The 22,234-nt window shown below is 47.8% G+C and overlaps 1 protein-coding gene across 1 annotated transcript in view; it reads left to right on the top strand.

Moving 5' to 3' along the window:
- Positions 1-22,234, top strand: part of KCNJ1 (potassium inwardly rectifying channel subfamily J member 1) — a 32,971-nt gene that overhangs the window by 4,209 nt on the left and 6,528 nt on the right. Inside the window, exon 2 of the mRNA XM_086384057.1 lies at positions 9,885-10,045. The gene's annotated coding sequence lies outside the window, so the exon portion shown is untranslated. The remainder of the gene's footprint in view (positions 1-9,884; positions 10,046-22,234) is intronic.

A 22,234-nucleotide genomic window follows, 5' to 3' on the forward strand; every position in this document is an offset into this window, starting at 1 on the left:
CTGCAAAGCATTCCCCACTCACACTGAGCAGATGCTGAGATGTCTTCCATGTGGGTTTTTCTATGCATGCATGCATACTAAGCCGCTTCAGTCATGTCCACCTCTGTGTGACCCTATGGACTGTGACCCGCCAGGCTCCTCTGTCCATGGGATTTCCCAGGCAAGAATACTGGAGTGGGTTGCCATGCCCTCCTCCAAGGGATCTTGCTGACCCAGGGATCAAATCCATGTCTCCTATGTCTCCTGCTTTGGGAATCAGGTTTTTTAACCACTAGCACCACCTGGGAAGCCCTATTCCTATGAGTCAGTCTATTTTCAGGCTCATTTTGCAGGGAAGTATTGGCTTCCCTGGTAGTTCAGCTGGCAAAGAATCTGCCTGCAATGCAGGAGACCCCGGGTCGATTCCTGGGTCAGGAAGATCCCCTAGAGAAGGGATAGGCTACCTATTCCAGTATTCATGGGCTTCCCTGGTGGCTCAGATGGTAAAGAATCTGCCTGCAATGCGGGAGATCTGGATTCAATCCCTGGGTTGGGAAAATCCTCTGGAGAAGGGCATGGCAACCTACTCCAGTATTCTTGCCTGGAGGATCCCCATGGGCAGAGGTGCCTGGTGGGCCACAGTCCATGGGGTCTCAAAGAGCTGGACACAACTAAGTGACTAAGCACACAGCACAGCAAAATGATGGAGAGAAAGGGAGGATAAGTGAAGTCAGAATTCCTGAGTTTCTTTCCAACGGGCTACAGGGAACAGAATGACACTGATAAGATGATTATCCCTTGCTGGGGTCAGTGGAGGCACTGACATCTCAGGCATGGTCACTCACTCTGGGCCCTCCTGGCCATGATGGGGAAAGGACAGCATCTGAGTCCGTGTGACCCCCATCCTATCACAGCATCTGAGATGCTCAGGGCTGGTCCCACAGGCAGTGAGTCCATCTGACCCCAAGATCCACCAAATGTCCCTCCCCCTTCCACTCAACAGGCGGGTGACAGGCTGTGGAATACTGAGATCTCACAGCTCAAAATACCTGGAGGAAACAGCACACTGGACTTTAAGTGTGGACACGCTCATGTCAGAGTAGCCACCTTCAGGGGCCCCTAGGACTCCTTTTCCTGGAGATGAAGTAACTCCTGGGGTCCCCACAAAGACTCACAGTGTTTCAGCTTAGTTTCTGTGAGGCCTGAGAAGAAGACTGTGCCAGAATACACTTTGTGTTGCAAGTTCAAGCCCAGTTGAGTGAATTTCTTCGCATAGAAATTAAAGTTTGTTCAATAGTTAACTGAGGATAGTTGACTACGTTAATCAGTTGTAATGGCTCTATTTGCCACCATCACTTTCCTCCACATCAGCTCAGCCTTTTCAGAGGTGGAGGTAATGCTCAGCCTGATAAAGGCGTTAAGGAATAGCTCCAAGGGACCATCCATCTACCTTCATCTCAAGGCCAATAAGATCATTAAAATTATATAGGTTGAGAAGACAAAGTACCAGGCAGTGATGACTTAGTCTAAAGCCAAAAGTAAAGAGAAAGAACCAGGGACTTCCTGGGTGATCCAGTAGTTAAGGATCTACCTTCCAGTGCAGGTGATGTGGGTTTGATCCCTGGTTGGGGAACATGCCAAGGGACAACTAAGCCTGCAAGCCACAAGAGAGTCAGTACCAGGAAAAAAAAAAAAATTAAAAAAAGAGAGAAAAGGATCAGATCTTCCCAGTCTACTCTATCTCCTGGATTATGTATGATTCATGAGTAATTCTAGCTCTGCTCCAGACAGCAAAAGTGATTTGGCTTGATCAGGTATTAATAGTTCATAATCTTCATGAATAAACAGGGAGCATATGTGGGAACTGGAAAAAAAAAATGGAATAAAAGCTGCTGCTACTGCTAATAAATTGCTTCAGTCGTGTCCGACTCTGTGAGACCCCATAGACGGCAGCCAACCAGGCTCCCCCGTCCCTGGGATTCTCCAGGCAAGAACACTGGAGTGGGTTGCCATTTCCTTCTCCAGTGCATGAAAGTGAAAAGCGAAAGTGAAGTCGCTCAGTTATCTCCAACTCTCAGCGACCCCATGGACCCATCAGGCTCCGCCATCCATGGGATTTTCCAGGCAAGAGTACTGGAGTGGGTTGCCATTGCAAAAGCAAATACCTTCAAAAAAAAAAAGATGAAGGAAAAATTCATGGGAGACATGTAGGAGGTAGACCTAGAAAAGTTAACAAGAAACAAAACATAACCCAAGGTCATGGGGCTCAGAGAATTCTATTCCCTGCTGCATATGGAGGGTCCTAAGCCATCCTTGCTGGCTCTGTGATGAAAGATGTTCAGAGAATTTTCCCCATCATTGCCGATGCCTTGTCAGAATCCATGAGCAGACAATGGGAGGGAGGTCCTCATCCCTAAAAGTCCCTGGTTCTGTCTGAAGAACACAAAGAAGCCAAGAATAATGCAGACAACGGGCAAATTCAAGACCAACGAGCATCTAAAGATGATCCTATCAAGGAATAGTTCCTTCTCAAAAACTCTAAAAGGATTTTGGCTGTTATATAAAACCCAACCAGTGCCATCCCATTAAAAAAAAAAAATCATGGGAGCTAAAATTTTTTTCTTTTGGCAGATTTTTATTTTGTAGTGGTGTGTAGTTGATTTACAATGTTGTTCATTTTAGGTGTACAGCAAAGTAATTTACTTACACACATACACATATATAACTAATTTTAAAGAGTCATCCTAAGGGTTCAAATGCTCCAGCTCACTCATGGTAGGAAAGAAGAAACTAAGGCCTAAAAGAGTCCAAGACTTTCTAGAACCCACAGGAAAAGCAGAAATCTGAATTCACCATGTAGGGCTTTAGATTGATGACTTCCTCCCTCAAGGTAACCTGTCATTTTTTTCCTAAATTGGTCCCCCTGTGTGTGGTCTGCTCTGGTGGCCGTGTGTCTGCCCAGGCTCTAAGCTGCAGTTACCCAGACTCCTAAACACTCACAGAGGCAGGTCACCCCTTAGGCTTTAATAGAACATTCGTTTTGAGTACTCTGAAATACAAACCAGAAATTTTCATATATTCAGAATTTTCCGATGTCCATCTGCGGCCCCTCTCTCTTTTCTAACTGCACAACCATCAATGTTTCTTGGGTCAGGTTGGGAATTTCATCTATGGGGGGCAGGGCGGTATACCAATGTGCTACTGTATCCCTAGGGGCAGATTTAAATATGCAACACAACACCACTGAAAGCAACAGGCTAAACCGTCTTTGCAGCTGGAACCAGCACCGCTCTCTCAGGTGACTACCCTCCGGGGAGACTCATGCTTTGCTGCCCTTGATTAAATTCTTGGGAGCTTTCTGGCTCTGTCCAGATCTGCCACGTGTCCTTGAGGGGCTTGACAGAGCTCGGAAAGTACGAAGAACTGTTGCTAGCTTCTCACAGGAAAAGAATTCTGTGCGGTGTGGCCTTTTGGAGTCCAAGTCACTGGTGAGATGCTGGGAGAGATAACAGTAATCCCAGTCTTGTGCTGGAAGGCATTCGACCAAGTCAGGGACCAGGGGATTCAGAGGCTGGCTGGGAAGGGTGGGACAGCTGATGAATCAAGCATGGAGTGGAGACAGTCAGAGATAAGTCACAGGAGTGGTCAGAGGATCACCTAGGAAGACCTCTGGGGAATTCCACCATGTGCCCGACTTTTCCAAAGTGTGAGCACCCTGTCCCTTCCTTGCAGAAATTTCAGGCTCCTGGGAGTTCAGACAGGAAAGAACAAGGGAAGCATGAGTGGGGGCACATTCTGTCTGAAGGGGCTGGGCTTTCCCCTCCCACCAGTCTATTTCCTGGGCTGCCCCAGTGAGGTGGGGGTGAGGGGGTCAAGGAGAGAAGACTTATCCACTCTCCCAACTGCTCCATCCCTTTTGATGGAGTAGAGAGACATCTGATGTGAAGAACTGACTCATAGAAAAGACCCTGGTGCTGCAGGAGGAGAAGGGGGTGACAGAGGATGAGATGGTTGGATAGTATCAGCAACTCAATGGACCTGAGTCTGAGCAAAGTCTGGGAGATGGTGAAGGACAGGGAAGCCTGGTGTGATGCAGTCCACAGGATTGCAAAGAGTCAGACACGACTGAGTGACTGAACAACAGCAAAAGAGGGTACCTCTGAGAGATTCTAACTCAGAGTGCTTACCTGCACCCTTCTGAGCAACCCTTTGAGTCTAGGTTCTCACACTCCTTTGTCCTAGACCACTGGGAGTGAGAGCTGTGCGGACGCTCACCACTGTCAAGACAAGGACAAGATGAAGTCTCCTGGGGAAAGGGGCTGGCTGAGAAGTAGAAGTGTGTTGTAGGTTTGGATTTTATTTACCTTTTTATCGCACATGCCTTCCTCTGGCCTCTGAAGCTGTTTGTCGTTTTGGATTTTTACAGACAAAGATGCTTCTTTAAGGAACTTGTGAGTGGGAGTGTGGGGAGGGGAGGGAAAAGGGCCCAGGCCAGGCTTGTGCCCAGAGCGATGTGAGCAGAGAGATTCATCACTCGGCATGGAGAGGGCAAATTCCTTCCAAAGGATTTGAGTCTAGTGACAGTGAAGGGAAGCTGAGAAACAGGCTGTCATTTGAGAAGGTCGATGAGAGATGTGGGCTAAAATTGCTTTCTAACATGGAGAGGGCTGGTTTTCTCACACCTGCTGAAGGTTAGGTGACAGTAGATTCAAATCTCAGCCTGAGGATGTGGGTTAGGCATCAGGAAGAAGCTGGGTGTCCAGGTGCTGAGTGGTAGGGATGGGTTTCAGAAGGAAGTATTTCTTTACACAGACAGGAACTCACACCTGGCTCTCAGGGGAGGGGTTCGGGGGCAGAAGGCAGTCACGAGCCCCTCACTCTTGATCTCATGTTCTTGAACCAGGTAGGTGAGTCCTCCACAATCCCACTCTCTCTGGTGTTTTGAAGGTGCAGCTATCTGCTTCTAAGTTTAAGCCTGGACCAGGGAGGAACAGCCACTTCTGACCATCTCCCCTGGCTAAGTTTTTCTTCAAGCAGCCTGGGTCTACCCTATAAATGAGCCACCTCAAAGCTTCCTTCCTGTCCTAGAGCTCCCAGAGATGCTTTATCCCCTCACCAGCCCCTCACTGCCTTCTTACTGTTGCTGTTCAGTTGCTCAGTCGTGTCCTACTCTGCAACCTCATGCACTGCAGCAACCAGGCTCCCCATCCTTCACTACCTCCTGAAGTTAGTGTGCTCAAACTCATATCCATTGAGTCGGTGATGTCATCCAGCATCTCATCCTCTGTCGGCCCCTTCTCCTCCTGCCCTCAATCTTTCTCAGCATCAGGGTCTTTTCCAGTGAGGCTGCTCTTCGCATCATCTAGCTGTTACTCTTGTTCTATTCCAAAGGCTCTGGGGCACTTCTCCCCAGGGTGCCAGCCCTGCAGACCCCACCCTTGCCTGGACCGTCGTCCCCCTCCTCAGCTCTCTGGGGATGCTGTTCTGGGAAGCAGGCCTCTTTAATCCCCTTGTCCGCCTGCTTCACTCTGGACAGAGCTTGGGCGGGAGCTGACGGTGCAGTGGGTGCTGTCTTTGCCGGCTTAGCCCTGTGGATGAGGGGACTGCAGGGACACCAACAGCCAGACCACAGACAGGCTAATTTCCAAATGCAGACACTGTAAAGGCCATGCATATTTTGCTGGTGACTAGTGTCCAGATGCTGAACCATTTCCAGGCCCGGCTGTGTTGGGGGACGGAGAGAAGGCAAGCACACACAGAAAGATGCTAGTCTTGCCTCTGCGCTGTGGACGCTCCCCAGTCCCCCACCCTGGAGTTCATGAGGGTAACCCTGGGCAGTGGGGCTGTGGCGGGTGGGGTGGGGAGGGGCCCAGGCACATCTCCACGGGTCCTGTGTAACACCTGGTCCGATGGGCAATACCTTCACTGTTGCTCATATAGAACCTTCTAGAATCCCTGATGTACTACTAGCAAAGAGACTTCCTGATTTCTTTATGTTGCCTCTTCCTGCAAGTCACGTCTACATTGAAAAATTCTTCTGTTTCTTTGAAAAATTCTGCATTATTTTATTAAAATTTTTCATTGAAATATATAGTTGATTTATAATGTTTTGTTAATTTCTGCAAAGTCTGTCAATTTCTGCAAAGTGATACAGTTACACACATATATATATATGTGTGTGTGTGTGCTCAGTTACTCAGCTGTGTCTGACTATTTGGCACCTCATAGACTGTATCCCGCCAAGCTCCTTTGTCCATGGGATTTCCCAGGCAATATTACTGGAGTGAGTTGCCATTTCCTTCTTCAGGCAATCTTCCTGACAGAGGAGCCTGGCAGGCTACAGTCCATGGGGTCCCAAAGAGTCAGACACGACTTAGCAACTAAACAATAACAACATACATAAGAACATTTAAAAAGAAATATATATACATACATTTCTTTTTAAATATTCTTTTCCATTATAGTTTGTCATGGGATTTTGAATATAATATACCATAGTATATTATACTATATATATATATATATAAAACATATAGTATATATACTATATATAGTATGCTATACAGTAGGGCTTTGTTGTTTTTCCAGTCTATATACAATAGCTTACATCTGCTAATTTGATTGCTTTTATTTTCAATGGTCCATATGGAGAAGATTCTTCATTGGACACCTGATGCACATCATATCACCCTTTCCATCAGAGCTCTTCTTGTGTCTAACTGAACCCTCTCTTAACTACGATTCTAACTCTTATACAGCTCATCACTCATCCACGTGGACTCTCCCAAACACTACATCATTTCATTGCTATAATGGCCCGGAAGGTAGGTGTGCTATGATTGTCATTTGACAAATGGGAAGACTGAAGCTGGGTTTGTGCCCATCCTGGAGTGGAGGTAGGCGAGGTCTCCTGGTTCTGCCTGAAGTGTCTCCGAGCAAAACCCTGGGCTGGAACCAGCAGGTGAGGTCAGCACCCCCCAGCCTGGGGAGGACTTGCACCCTCTCCTCTTGGCATTGCTACCCCCACCATCTTGGGCTTTCAGTGGCCTTCTACTCGCTGCTAATGTCAAGGTCACCCCTTGTTGCCGCAGCTTTCTCAGCCCTTATCTCCATCTATAATGACCCTGTTTATTTAGTTCTTTTTGTTATCTGTCCTGCACTCTCCACCTCCCTGAACACCAACCTTGTTGATGCTTTATCCCCACTCCCAGCCTGGAGCCGGGCATGTGATAGACTCTCAGTAGATTATTTATTGACCGAAGGAAAACAAGGAAGGAATAAGCAAAGGAAGAGCAATCGAGGAAGGAAAGAGAGAGGGAAACGGAGAGTCTGTCTCTCCCCAAGCTCTCCTGCCTCTCCTTCCTGACCTTAGATCAGAACTCACTCAATCTTCATGGAACTTCCGGTAGGAGGATCCAGGAAGGCTTGGGTTCCCATCTCAGCTCTGCCCACCTGAGCTGTTTAACCTCTCCACACGTCAGTGTCCCCACCCCATAAAATAGGGACCATTATACCTATTTCATGGGGTCACTGTGAAGATCGAATGGACTGGTTTCTGCCAAGCCGCCACCACAGGCTCTTACATGTGCAGACATGCAACAAGCATGTATTCTTTTCCCTCTGGGTTGGTTTCAACCTTCCCACCCCCATTCTGTAAAGCAAAGTCAAACCCTTCAGTGTGCCTCCAACCACATTAGAGAGGAGTGCTGCCTGGCTGGAATGGAGACCTTTTAGGGAATACACTGCCAGCTTTCCATCTGTGCCACAGAAAGTCACAGTGAAAGAGATGCATTTTAATAAGTTTCTTCTAATTATTAAGTCAGTGGACACATATCACAACAGAGAAAGCTACAGTGAGCTGAATGCACACTTTCTAGGTCTGTGAACTCTGGTTTCCTCTGTGGCTCATTGTTAAAGAATCCACCTGCAATGCAGAAGAGTCAGAAGACATGAGTTTGATCCCTGGGTTGGGAGGATCCCCTGGAGGAGGGAACGGCAACCCACTCCAGTATTCTTGCCAGGAGAACCCCATGGACAGATGAACCCGACAGTCTATGGTCCATGGGGTGGCAAAAAGTCAGATACGACTGAAATGACTGAGCCCAGGACAGCTCTGTGAACTTGGGGTGATAACTTGGCTTCTCTGATCTTTTTCTCCTCTACCTGGGGAAAGTTGTCAGAGTGAGGAGAGAGAGAGACAGCAGGCAATTTCTATAGCCAAAGCAAGAGTGATGGTGGTTTGGAGTATGGTGGGATTGGAGAAGATGGAGCCCAGAGAGCAGAGAGGTTCTGAATGTATTTTGTAGGAAGAGCAGAGAAGACTTGCCAATGGATTGACTGTGGGGATGAGAGACAGAGAAGAATCAAGGTTGAATGAAGTTTTCCTTGATAGTTGTGCCATTGACAGAGCTGAGGAAGGCACACATTCAACAAGATAAATATATAATAAGCTGTGCTGGTGCTAAGAAAGAAAAGGGGATTCTAGAGACATTCTTTGGGAAGTGGAATTTAGCCCAAGATGCCCAGTGGAGATGCACTCACATGCCCACCCGGGGGTCACAGGACTGACCCCCCGCTAAGAGTGTTCGGAAGAAGGACATGCCAGGCGTCAGTCACAGCCCTGCACCCCAGCTGCCTCTGCTTCTGGAAAGCTGGTCACGCTAACCTCAGAGGAAATTCAATTGGCCTGGCATAATTAGATCTTCGTGGTCTAATCTAATCTGATCGTTTTATGGGTAGTGTTTTTCTTTTTGATCTTCAGTCCTTTCCCCCTAGCTTTGTTATTTTTCCCAAGCAGCCAAATAAACAAAGTCTTCTCCCTTTGGGCTTCTTGTGTACAAAAATGCTCCTTACAGGCCCCCTTAAAGCAACCCAGAGCCCACTGCCTCCTCCTCCCAGAGATTCTGAGGGGAGAGACTTCTTGAAGAGCCAGGGAAGACAGGGCTAGCAGAGGCAGAAGAACACTTCCCACGGCTGGCATCTCCCCCAGGCAGCACACCCTCCCGCCCCTGCATTTCCTCTGCAGTTCAAGGGGCCCTTCCGAGTCCGTCCTTGGGTCTGGCAGGAGAGCCGGCCGCCTGCTCAAATTCAGACCTGGGAGTTCCAATTTTTCCCCAAATGCCAAGTCAATCTCTGGCCGTCTCTTCGAGGAGGCTCCTCATTTCTGCCAGGCACAGAAGGAAGCTGACCTCATTGAGGTTTCCACGTTCTGGATCCGCTATGGGGTGCTCTTACCCTGGGTCTCGTCTCAGCCTGAGAAACAGGCGTTCTTAACTCCACGTTCATGGAGAACACTCTGGTTCAGTGAAGCAAAGCCGTTTATCCTGTTCACAAGTGGAAGGAGTAGGCTTTAAATCAAGTCCACATCACCTTGTAGCCTGACCTTCACTACCACAGGGACACCTGTTCATCCCCATCTTTGCTTTGCCAACCCCACCCGCTGGCCTTCTGCAGTGATGCTCTCAGTCTCAGCATTCACGGCTTGGGCCCCACGACCCCACAGACCCACAGCCCGCCAGGTGCCGGGGAGCTGGCATTCTGGTCAGTGCTAAACCCCTGGTCCATCTCTGGGCAATTCCTAGTGGCAGTCCTTCTGGCTGATCCCGGGGGCAGTGCAGGGGAACCCCAGTGAGGGGGACCAGACCAGAACTAAAATGATGCATGAAAACCCATCGATGAAAAAGGGTATAGCTCTTGGCAGTGCCATGGACAGGAAGAGTAAACCAGAAAACAGAGGCTTTGGCTCTGCAATTCAGGGCTAGACAGAGGAGCAAGACAGAAAAAAAAAAAAAGAAAAGAAAGAGAGAAAGGAAGGAAGGAAGAAGCAAACATAGCTCACAGTAAGCCCCAGGGTCTGTATGACTCCTAAATTTCTCTTAGTGACTTTCTGTTCTGATTTTTTCCAGGTTTAATCGATTACCTTGGGAAATTCGCCCTGTAAAAATACAGGCAGTCGGCTCAGACGGGCATCCGGGCATCCAGGCATCGCAGAGCTAGAACTCAAGTCTGACTCCAGATCCGGTGTTTCAAGCTCAGAGAGTCGGGGACACCTGCCCGTGCTCTCCAGGTAGACTGGCCCCCCTTTTGGTTAGGAATTAGCATTCATCACAGGACAGGGGCTGTGCTTTAGTTTCTTTGTCCTCAAAACATCGTTTCTTTATCATGGTCCAGGCTTGGTCCTGATGGTACGTCATCAAAGAGGTCATTGCGATCTGTAGAGAGAGAAATGGCCCGCGTTCAGGAAGCATATAGAGAAATCCCACCTGGGGCCTGAGAAAGGGGCCAACCGCCAGGTCTCCACAGTAGGCAGTTTTCTGTCTCTTCCTTGAGAGGCCCCCTGAATTTGGATTCCACACAGCTCTCTCCATAGCTGTCACCAAGAAAGCAGCCAAGAACCCCACCCATGCTTCAGCCCCCCTTCTCCACCCTCCTTCATGTGTGTGCGGGGCGGAGGGAAGGACTACTGTGGGAATGTGGGGCCAGGAGGGGTTTCTATGGTCCCATGGGCTTCTGGCTAATCTGTGAGGTCACCGCATCTCCAGAGAGGTCAATCTAAGTAAGAATTTTATAGGTCAGGTTACTGACTCCAGGAACAGAGCAAGGACTATGGGCAAGGAAAAAAGTTCCAGAAAACAATGAAGATTAAAAATGTCCCAAGTGAAGGAGAGGGCGGGAGGGAATGGAGCTGAGTTCCTGTGAGTGTGAGAGAGAGGGTCAGGGAGTGGGGGCGGGGGTGGCCCACACTTGCAGCCTGACAAGTTCAAGGCCCCGTGCATCCCATCAGACAGCATGAGTCCGTGCGCCTTCCATGCTTTGAGGACAGCAGACCCGGCTCCCAAGCCAAGTCCTTGGCTGGACTTCCAGCCCTGAGCTGTGCGGCAGAGTGGACAGAGCTGACGGGCTTCAGACTGAACTGCCAGGTCAGGGGCATGGTGCGGGGAGCCCAGGTCAGGGTGGACGGTGGGGCGGTATCTCACTGTACCTAGGCTGCTCCAGTGGTCACCACTGGCCGGGGTGGCAGGGGCCGAGGATTTGTCCCACACATGCTGGGAGAGGCGCGGTCCCTCTTTTTGCCACCAGAGCCTGTGTTGAGGGGGAGGATCAGCAGAAGCATCTTTCTGTACCTCCAGGCTCTTGTGACCAAGGAAATATTTTGGGTGTGGTATCTCCAGAATCACCATGGCCACTTGCTGTAGGAGGAAGGGGCCAAATTCAGCCGAGGACCCCATAAAGGCCCAGGGGGTGCTTTTGTCTGGTGCTAGAGGAGGGAGGAATGGGATTAAGAAATGGAGAGACGGGACGTGGATGGCGGACAGTTTCCTGAGTCCCCGCTGAGCAAGAGGTCCTTGACGTGGATTTTTCCTGTACAAATTCTATTGAAATAATACAATAGGATGTGATAGGATATGTTACGATACAATACAATACGATACGAATGCATGCGTGCTCAGTCGCTTCAGTTGTGTCTGACTCTTTGCAACCCTATGGACTGTAGCCCACCAGGCTCCTCTGTCCATGGGATTCTCCAGGCAAGAATACTGGAGTGGGTAGCCATGCCCTCCTCCAGGAGATCTTCCTGACCAAGGGATCAAACACATGTAAGATGTAAGATGTCTCTTACATCTCCTGTATTGGCAGGCAGGTTCTTTACCACCTTGGAAAGCTGAGCCATATAATACAATACAATACAATACAATACAATACAATACAATACAATAATTCCCATACCATGCAATCCATCCCTCTAAAGGGTTTCTGGTATATTCACAAAGTTGGGCAACCATCACCACCAACAATATTAGAACTTTTTTATCACCTCAAAAAGGAACAGGGTACCCATTAGCAGTCACTCGCCACTTCCCTTCACCAACCCTACTGAGAGCTACCAATCTAACTACCTCTGTGTCTAGATTTGTCTATTCTGGACATTTGTACAAAGGGAATAATACTATATCTGACTTCTTTCACTTAGTACTATGCTTTCAAGGTTTTTCTACATTGTAATATGTATCAGTAATTCATTCTCTTTTTATGGTTGAATAATATTTCATTGGGGGCTTCCCTGATGGCTCATATGGTAAAAATCCTATCTGTAATGTGGGAGACCTGGGTTTGATCCCTGGGTTGGGAAGATCCTCTGGAGAAGGGAACGGCTACCCCTTCCAGTATTCTGGCCAGGAAAATTCCATGGACAGCAGAACCTGGCAGGCTACAGTCCATAGGGTCACAGAGATATGACTGAGTGACTTTCACTTTCACTTTTCAATATTTCATTGTATGGACAAACCTCATTTATTTATTGATTCACCAGTAGATGGACATTTGAGTTTAACTTTCTGGCTGAGACGAATAATGCCCTACCAACATTCATGGAGCGGTTTTTGTATGGATGTGTGTATTTTCCAGTGAATCCCCTGGGCAACAAATAGGTGTTATAATCACTGATTTATTAGGAAAAGTTGCAGCTCAGAGTGGTTAAGTACCATTTCTGAGATGGAAAAGCTTCTTGTGATTGGGTTTGATTATGCTAGAAGGGCAAATAAGAGGAAGTAAGGTGGAATTTCACTTCACCTTTTGCAGGACATTATACACACCAGTGAGTGAAAAAACAAGAGAGGCCTGGGGGGACATGCGTCAGCAGGGCTGCGTGGGCTCCTGACCTTCTGAGGGGCAGGTCTGGTTGGGCTCTGAGTCTGGGAGATGCTCTCCTCATTCTCTCATTCACCTTCTTGTTTCGGAGGCAGACTCTAGTCAAGAGCAGCTCAAGACAGCTGCCAGAGTCGCCTGGCAGTCTGTGAGGAGGCAGATGGGAGGTCTCTGCAGCCTCATCCCCACTCTGGGAGGGTCTCCTGGGATGGGCCCTGCCCATGACAAGAAGAGCCCCAAAGAGAGGAATTCAGCAGGGGCCCAAGGGCGGTTCTAGGGCAGAGAGCACCCGGCTGCTGGCTCTGCTTCCCTCTGCCTCCAGGGCTTTCCCAGAAAGTTCTTGGACGTGGGAGGCTGGCATGCAGGCGTGCCGCCCCATTAATGCAACTCCTGTGCTTGGCGGAAGCCAAGCCCGTGCTGGTAATCATTGACCCTCCAGGCTCCCCCGGGCGGAGCCACGGCTTCCTATGGTAGAGCTTTGCCCTCCTCAGCACCTTTATGGGAAGCGCAGTGCTACTGCAGCATGGATGCTGGGGCAGAGAAGCCCAGGATTCAAGGCATCACAGATAAGGATGTGTTGGATCTTTCATTCAACATCTGGCTGTAACTTGAGAGAGAAATCAGAACTGGAGATCGCCTTCTTGAAGGTATTAGTGGCTGGATCACTTTCCAAGTTCAAGGGCCGTCTGAGCTCTTTCTGTTCATCTGTAATAGACATGGATGGGCCCCTTTTTCAGATGAGGAAATTGACACACCGAGACGCTGGGTGGTACCCAGTGTTAGGGCCACAGAATGACTGACCAACTCCAAATTCAAACCCCATACACCCACCTCTTACATCCTGCACGAAAGGCCCCTTCCCAGGGCTGTGACAGGAAACATAAGCTAGAATATGGGGCTGGAAGGCATCCAGATGCCCCCTCCAAACTCAGTTCTGTGCCTTCTCTTTGTGTGTTTCTTGGTGTGAGGCTGGACCCACAGGAAACCCTTCACCTGTGGTACCGCTTCATGACTACTAGTCCCGTAGGGCCAAGCTCAAGGCATCAGTTGAATTACTCCACTATTTTATGGGGCATTGAGGTTTGGGGTTCTATGTGTTTTCGCAAAAACAAAGTGTACTTTCTTGATGCAGACACTCAGTAAAGCATATTCAAGGCCCCTAGTCCACATAGAATCCATTCCTTTCTGGGCTGGAAAGACTGAATTGATGTGATACCAACCCAAACCATAGAGAACTAGAAGGATCAGACTAATAACAGGGTCTCTGGATACATAATAAATAGAACTCTTGGTAAACATTAAAATTCTTTTATTAAATGCCAGTGCCATTTGAGTTGGGTACTTGAGAGAGGTGACTTAAAAATCATTTTATCACAGATGTGTCTAGTTTTCAGACAAAACAAACTACATATCCCCACAACACACGGACTTGTACAAATCACATAAGTGAGAGGATGATATTTTCATTTGCAAAAATGATTCTTTTCTTTATAAACTATTATATAATATAGCATACGCTGCTGCTAAGTCGCTTCAGTCATGTCCAAATCTGTGCGACCCCATAGACAGCAGCCCACCAGGCTCCTCCATCCCTGAGATTCTCCAGGCAAAAACACTGGAGTGGGTTGCCATTTCCTTCTCCAATGCATGAAAGTGAAAAGTGAAAATGAAGTCGCTCAGTGTCCGACTAGTATATTATATATTAATACATATGATTTATATAACATATATAATGATATATATCATTATGGACAGAGGAGCCTGGTGGGCTATAGTCCATGGGATCTCAGAGTCAGACACAACTGAGCAACTAACACACATACATGTATAATAAAATATATTATAAAAACAAAATACATATATAATCATATAAATATAATGTATAATAATTCAGTAAAGGAGTCCTTTAAATGTCTAATATTCTCTGTAATGGGCTACATGGGAAAAGAATCTAAAGAAAAGTGTGGATGTATGTATACTTACAGCTGATTCATTTTGCTGTAAAACCGAAACTAGCACAACATTGTAAATCAACTATAGTCCAGTAAAAAATTTTTTTAAATTCAAAGAAAAAAACAAACACATATCTATAGTATCCTAGTGCATATATCATATGTTACATGACTTACTATATGAAGCAATTTCTGTTCACATACTGTCTTTGTTTTTGACTGCTCAAAACATCTTGGGACATGCGGGATCTTACTTCCCTGACCTGGGATTGAATCTGTGCTTCCCCCCGCAGTGGAAGTGCAGTCTTAACCACTGGCCCACCAGGGAAGTCCCTCACATACTATCTTTTGAGAACACCATCTATTGATTTTGGTTTCAGCAAAAGATTATATTGGTTTCCCAGGCGGCTCAGTGGTAAAGAATTCATCTGCAATGCGGGAGACTCCGGTTTGATCCCAGGGTCAGGAAGATCCCCTGGAGAAGGAAATGACGACTCACTCTAGTATTCTTGCCTGGAGAATCCTGGGGACAGAGGAGCCTGGTGGGCTACAGACCATAGGGTCCCAAAGAGTTGGACGTGACTGAGCAGGCACACACTCATGGGATTATATACCTAGACTTGTATAATGATATTTTCATTGTAATGAGTTTCTTTTGAATAGTAATTAGAATAAAAGGCTATGAGACCAGAAATCTCTGGATCCTCTGGATTCTGAAATCTTTGGATCCTTGTGTTAATGTTCAGCTATAGGTTCACCAGACTAGAATCCAACATTTGGGACAGTGACTCTCAGGAGGTGTGGCCCGAGTGCATGAAGGAGGTCTGAGAACTGACCTTTTCACCCCATTTGTCCCCTGTGGTTCTGGGACAGACTGAAGGGAATTTCACCTGGGATTCTCTAGGGACCCCTCCTCCCTCTAGACAATGACCATGCTTCTTGTGCGTTCAGTTCAGTTCAGTCGCTCAGTCGTGTCTGACTCTTTGCGACCCCATGAAGAGCAGCATGCCAGGCCTCCCTGTCCATCACCAACTCCCGGAGTTCACCCAAGCCCATGTCCATTGAGTCGGTGATGCCATCCAGCCATCTCATCCTCTGTCATCCCCTCCTCCTCCTGCCCTCAATCTTTCCCAGCATCAGGGTCTTTTCAAATGAGTCAGTTCTTCGCATCAGGTGGCCATTGTATTGGAGTTTCAGCTTCAGCATCAGTCCTTCCAATGGACACCCAGGACTGATCTCCTTTAGGATGGACTGGTTGGATCTCCTTGTGTGTTACTAGGTATCTTCCCTACTGTGCTTTCACCCCCAGTCTGGAACCCAGCAAAGACAACTTGGTGGATTCCAACTGGAATCCCAAAACCAGCGACTCTTGGGTCACTGCAAATTCCAGTCACACACGAAGCTTTAAAATCACCTTCTGCACTTCTTTAGAGTCAAGTGGCTTCACGTCCATACAGGCTTCTCAGTAAACAAGCCAATGGACTATTCAGGCTGCACTGTGGGCTTCCTGGCCCCAGAGGTCTTGCTTCAGGGCAGCGTTTTAACTGTGCTCTAGAGGGCGCTGTTCGCACGGGATGCCGATAGGAGTTCCTCCACCCAGTTCTTAATGGCCATCGCGCACTTTGCAGAGGCTGTTCTCAATACTGGGCTTCTCTTCATTCATGTTGAGCTGTGCATCCTCACTTCCCCCTCAGTTTATCCTCTCAACTCTGACTCAATCCACGCATACCCAGCAAAGCAATGCCTTCTCTGGGTAAAGTGCAGAACTCCCTGAAGTTGAGAAGATAGACTAAGATAGACTACTTAGAAAATCTTTAGCATAAAAGGCAAGAAGACCCAACTCTGTGACTGTGAGTTCCATGAGTTCCTCTCATCCTCTAGGGCTCTCTTGCTCTGCCCACCCACAGCCCCCAGGGGTGTGTGCTTTCCCTTCAAAACTCTGAGCCAGGCAGAGATGAAGCAAGCCCCTTTAGGTCTTTTTTTGCAGAGCTGAGACATACTAGTGTTTCCAAAACACTTGAAAAAAATTTTTTTTGAAGGACAGCAAGAAAACAAAATTGAAATTGCGCATAAAATTAGTGTCAGCTCCCAAAGTGCAGGTTTCTGACTCCACAGCAAAGGCAAGTTCCCACCGAAGATGGGAGAGACACCTGGCTCGGGGTGGGCCTAACAGACTCCCAGGATGGCTGGGAAATGTCGCATCTCCTGACGCCTCCTGCTGGGTCCCCATCCAGGTGCCAGGAAGTGATGCAGGTCTTTGTGGGAAGAGCGGAATAATCTTAGGATGACCAGCAGCCCTTATAAACTAGTTAGCTAGATAGAATTCAAAGCCTGAACTTGAACATTTTAACTCCTTTTAATAACTTTTTTTTTTTTTTTGCTGAGCCATGAGGCATAGGAGATCTTAGTTCCCTGACCGGAGATTGAACCTGTGCTCTTTGCTGTGGAAGTGCAGAGTCTTAATTACTGTCCCACTAGGGAAGTCCCTTAATGACTTTTCATATTTAAATTTGGTCCTTCATTTTCACATCCTGATACAAAAGCATGCACTGTGTACATATGTGAGTGTGACTTCTGGAAGCAGTAGAATGGAATCACTAATTGTTGTAAAAGTGGCTTTGTGACCTTCTCTTCTTGTGCTGTTCTGCCTTTGGGGGCATCAATGTCTTCCAGCCAAAGATCACCAGGCATACTGCAGTAGTTGAAAAGGTTGGCGTGTTGCAGCTAGTGAGAACACGCACCTCGAGGAATGGTGAGGAGCTCCGCGTGAAAGAGTTTTAGAAAGCACATAAACAGAATTTGGGCTTAATCTAGGTGATTTGGGAGAGTAAACGGAGCAATACTCTGCTCAGGATTTGATGTTAAGAAGTAGGGGTAATTCCGTGATTATGTTAATAAGTCTCATTATCAAGAAGGAGAGAAGAGTTGGTGTAGGGCTAACGCTAGGAGAAGGCAAATGGCACCCCACTCCAGTACTCTTGCCTGGAAAATCCCATGGACGGAGGAGCCTGGTGGGCTGCAGTCCATGGGGTTGCTAGAGTGGGACACGACTGAGCGACTTCACTTTCACTTTTCACTTTCATGCATTGGAGAAGGAAATGGCAACCCAATCCAGTGTTCTTGCCTGGAGAATCCCAAGGACAGGGGAGCCTGGTGGGCTGCTGTCTATGGGGTCGCAGAGATTCGGACATGACTGAAGCGACTTAGCAGCAGCAGCAGCAGGGCTAATGCTGTTATTGGCAAAGAAGCAGTGATCACTCATAGTGCCAGGATTGGGGGGACATTTGGTCGTTTTTGTGGTTTGGACCGTGTTCATGTTTCTGTGTATTCAGACATGATTCTGATGTTGATGTCTTGTGAAGCTGTGTTCAACAGGAGAACACAAGACCCAGCTATGAGCCCCAGGACAGCCCTCAGCAACAACCAGGCCAAGATGTAGTGCCAGGCTGGCTCCCATCTGTCAGGGGCTGCTTTCTCCTCTTTGACTGCATCTGTAGATTGTCAGTGATACGATCGAATCCTAGTCAATGTCTGTGGTAAGAGAAGCAGAGCATCACCCCTGGTTGCATGCCTCTCTTCAACCCTGCCAAGGAAAATTCTCTCCCTCTCCTGTTCCCAAGGCTTCCCAGATGGCACAGTGGTAAAAAAAAAAAAAAATCAACCTGTCAATGCCGAAGACTAGAGTTCAATCCCTTGGTCCGGAAGATCCCCTGGAGGAGGAAATGGCAACCCACTCCAGTATTGCAGACTGGGAAATCCCATGGGCAGAGGAGCCTGGTGGGCTACAGTCCATGGGGCCACCAAGAGATACAACTTAAACAACTGAACAGCAACAATGACAACAATTGTGTCCTCACTCTTCAAGATAAGTCTTCTGCCCTGAAGATGGACAAATCCTTTATAGAAATGCTAGGCTTTCTATAGGTCTTCTGTTCCACCGGGCAGGACAGGTTCTGAAGTCAGGATGCTTCACAGACATTGACACGTGGTCAGAACCTTTGTCACCCTCTCTCCCAGGAACCTTGTCCCCCACCTGGCTGTCATCTCCCCCAACACTGCCCATTTGATTCTACAGAGCAGACCCTAAGTAGCCTGGCTTGGTGACGCCTGATTAAGCTGCTGTGCATGTTTAAATTTCTGAACCAGTAATAATGGTTGCTACTATTTATTACATAATTGCTATGTTCTAGGAACTTTACATACGGGATTGCATTTAAAACATATGACAGCCTTTGAGAATATTTTACAGCTGTTTCACAGGCGAGGAAGTTGAGACTCAGTTAGCCCAAGTGGCTTGCTCAGGTTGCCTGGCCATCAAGTGACAGAACTGGGGTTCAAGTCCGTGTTTGCACTTCCCCGAGATGGATTTCCTCCTCTTTCCTGCTGCCTTTGCTTCTTCCCTGTGCCATGAACATCCTGCACCAGGGCTCCCACCCGCCCTTGATCCCCATGCGTGGCAGATCTTTGCAGTTATTCAGGAAATGATGCTGGACCGGTAGGCCCCAGAGATGCCCATGGAAGGCGATGGGCCTTAAGAGAGTACCAACACTCCCAGACCCTGTGATTCCCTGGCTTTTGTTCCCAACCTTTCTTCTGTGGAAGGAACCAGGCGCCCCGGATAGTCTGTGCCACATTCCCACTCTGAACACAAAGGATGAGGTGGTTGGATGGCATCACCAACCCAATGGACATGAGTTTGAGCAAACAGACACGTGGCTTCACAGAGAAGAGGGTGTGTATTCCTCACACGGGAAAGGTGAAGTGCAGCCTCAAATCAGGCCTGGAAGTGTCCTGAGGCGCATGACCTTTCACATGCCTATGAGGCCGGAAAAATCGTTTCCAATGGCCTTGGTAGGTTCTATGTAAGAAGAACTCAGGCTGAGCCCAAGTGAGCAACCTGGTAGAGCTAACGATATCTGAGGTGACTTCTCTGGGAATACTGAACAGGAAGGCAACGATGCCCTCTGTCAACAATAGTTCTAGATGTCAGCATCCTGGGAGCTGGCTGACTGGACTCTCCTTAGGCACTGAAGGTTTGCAAATTTAGCTGGGTGGCCATCCTCCAACAGCTTGAGGCCGTTTTCATAGAAAACAGGAAGTTCTCTGCGGTACCAGTCAGATGCATTTTGTGCTGAAGAGTATAAACTTGACCTTTAGCCTCTTTTATCTGCTCTCTTGTGTCCTCAACCCCTTCAGGGCAGCACCTTTGCTGCCCTACAATGATTGGATAATGACTAAGTTACTCTGTATCCCTGAGCAACTCCACAGTGGGAACTGTTGCCTCTTTTGCTTCCTAGGGTAGCACCTGGCAAGTAGTGAGTTCAATCAGTGGAGAGTTTGCTTGATTTCATTAAGAAGGCAGAGACCTTGGCCATAATCCCTTTCCGTGCCCTGCTACCCACAGGTCCTCAGGAAATGTTGGTTCATGTGGTTGACCGGCAGGCTGAATCCAGTGAGAATGAAAGTTGCTCAGTCGTGTCCTACTCCTTGTGACCCCATGGACTGTAGCCCGCCAGGCTCCTCCGTCCATGGAATTTTCCTAGCAAGGATACTGGAGTGGGTAACTGTTCCCTTCTTCAGGAGAACTTCTCAACTCAGGAATCGAACACAGGTCTCCCACATTGCAGGCGGATTCTTTACTGTCTGAGCTACCAGGAAGCCTGGCTGAATTCAAGCTGTCAATTTTCATGGAAGCTTGAATTTCTTCTGCAGCAACACTGCAAAGGGTCTACAGAAAGTCACTGGACTTCTGTTCTCAGGCGCCACAGCTTCTATTTTCTACCTCTGATAATCTTGAGTCTCAGGAATGTCCTGAGGGAACCCAGGCTGTGTGTGAGCTGTGAGTGGTTGGACCAAAAGGCAGGCAACAGCTCTTTTTTCATCCACAGAGAGTAGTGATAGCCTTTGTAATTCTAAAGAATTCTATTGAATACAATAGAATTGTAATTCTACTATCTCAGAAGCGATGTCTATTTTGCCATCTTCTCTCGGGTACAGTGGCTGCTGAGCCTTCTGGGGTGAGACAGAAGCAGCATTATATCAACCATGGGGAAACCCCCAGCTCCCAATGGCTTCTCCTTAGGGGGTTGCCTGCAAAAGAACAGCCTGGGTCCTGGCTCTTTGTCATCCAGGAGCCCAGAATGCAGACACCTCACTTAGAAGGCAGAGGGGTTTGGTGACCAGGGTTGTTGTATGCAAATGAAGCCTGTATTTCTATGGAGAAAAGGAGATGCAGGAGGAAAATGTGTTTATCTTCAAAACTTTGCACGGTTGTTCCCCAGAAGAGGATGACACTTATTTAGAAATATCATGAGTCGTCCCTGAGGCAGAACTAGATCAGAGTTCTTGGTATCAGTTTCTCCTCTAGACGAGAGGAGGTATAGACGAGAATATCTCGCAAGGCACACGGGCGCTGAGTGCACTGGCCCTTGCTGTCGGCCAGCCAGGTGTCTCCCCCAGCTCTCTGTCACCTATGTACCCAGCAATTCTTTCAGTTCCTCTGTGCCCCTGCCCTGGTCACAAACACAACTGCAGTTACAGCGCACAGAAATGTCTCTTCCAAATTATGGTTGGAAGGGGAACCATGTGAGTGATGGCACATTCATCACCTTTGCATTCATTGTCTAACTGACTTCCATTCAACAAATATAGAGTTCCTACTATGTGTGACTGTAAAGCCATGTCCAGGCTTTGGGTCTCCATGGCACTTCTCTGCCTTTCAAATAAGATGCTCCCAGAACATCTGCTACCCTGGCAGGTATCAAACTGTTTTTGATGGTTTATCAGCTCATTTGTATCTCCCACCTCGACTAGAAGCTTCTTCCAGATGACAGGGACTGTATCTATTTGGTAAAGGATTGTCTGGCACACAAGTTAGAATTCACACATCCCTGCTGCTTCATTGTTGTTCAGTTGCTCAGTCGCATCTGACTGTTTGCGACCCCATGGACTGCATTATGCCAGGCTTCCACGGCCTTCACTGTCTCCCGGAGTTTGCTCAAACTCATGTCCATCGAGTCGGTGATACCATCCGACCAACTCATCCTCTGTCACCCCCTTCTCCTCCTGCCTTCAATCTTTCCCAGCATCAGGGTCTTTTCCAGTGAGATAGCTCTTCCCATCAGATGGCCAAAGTATTGGAGCTTCAGTTTCAGCATCACTCCTCCCAATTAATATTCAGGGTTGATTCTTTTAGGATTGACTGGTTTGGTCTCCTTGCAGACCAAGGGACTCTCAAGAGTCTTCTCCAGCACCACAGTTCAAAAGCATCAGTTCTTCAGCGCTCAGCCTTCTTTATGGTCCAACTCACATCTGTGCTACTAGAAAAACCATACCTTTGACTAGAGGAACTTTGGTCAGATAAATCAATTAATGGACACAAAAGTGAGTTTTCTGTTGGTTGAGGTATTTTCACAGGGCGTGGATGCCCATCTAGGTGAGACCTTCAAGCAGAGATGAGCCCTTTGGTATTATAGAAACCACATGACCCTGTAATTGCTCATTTACTGAGCTCACTTCCCCCTTAGATTGTGAGCTCCTTGAGAACAAGAACAGATTTCTATTTGTTTTTGAAATCCTACACAATAAGCATACACTCAATGTTTGGAAAGTTCATACAAAGTCTGTTTTTTAAAAATGCACTGTTGACCAAAAAAGAA

Source organism: Bos grunniens, chromosome 29 (genome assembly GCF_055505025.1).
Source record: "Bos grunniens cultivar Pamir isolate PY7600 chromosome 29, Bosgru_T2T1.0, whole genome shotgun sequence".
Classification (NCBI taxonomy): Eukaryota; Metazoa; Chordata; class Mammalia; order Artiodactyla; family Bovidae; genus Bos; species Bos grunniens.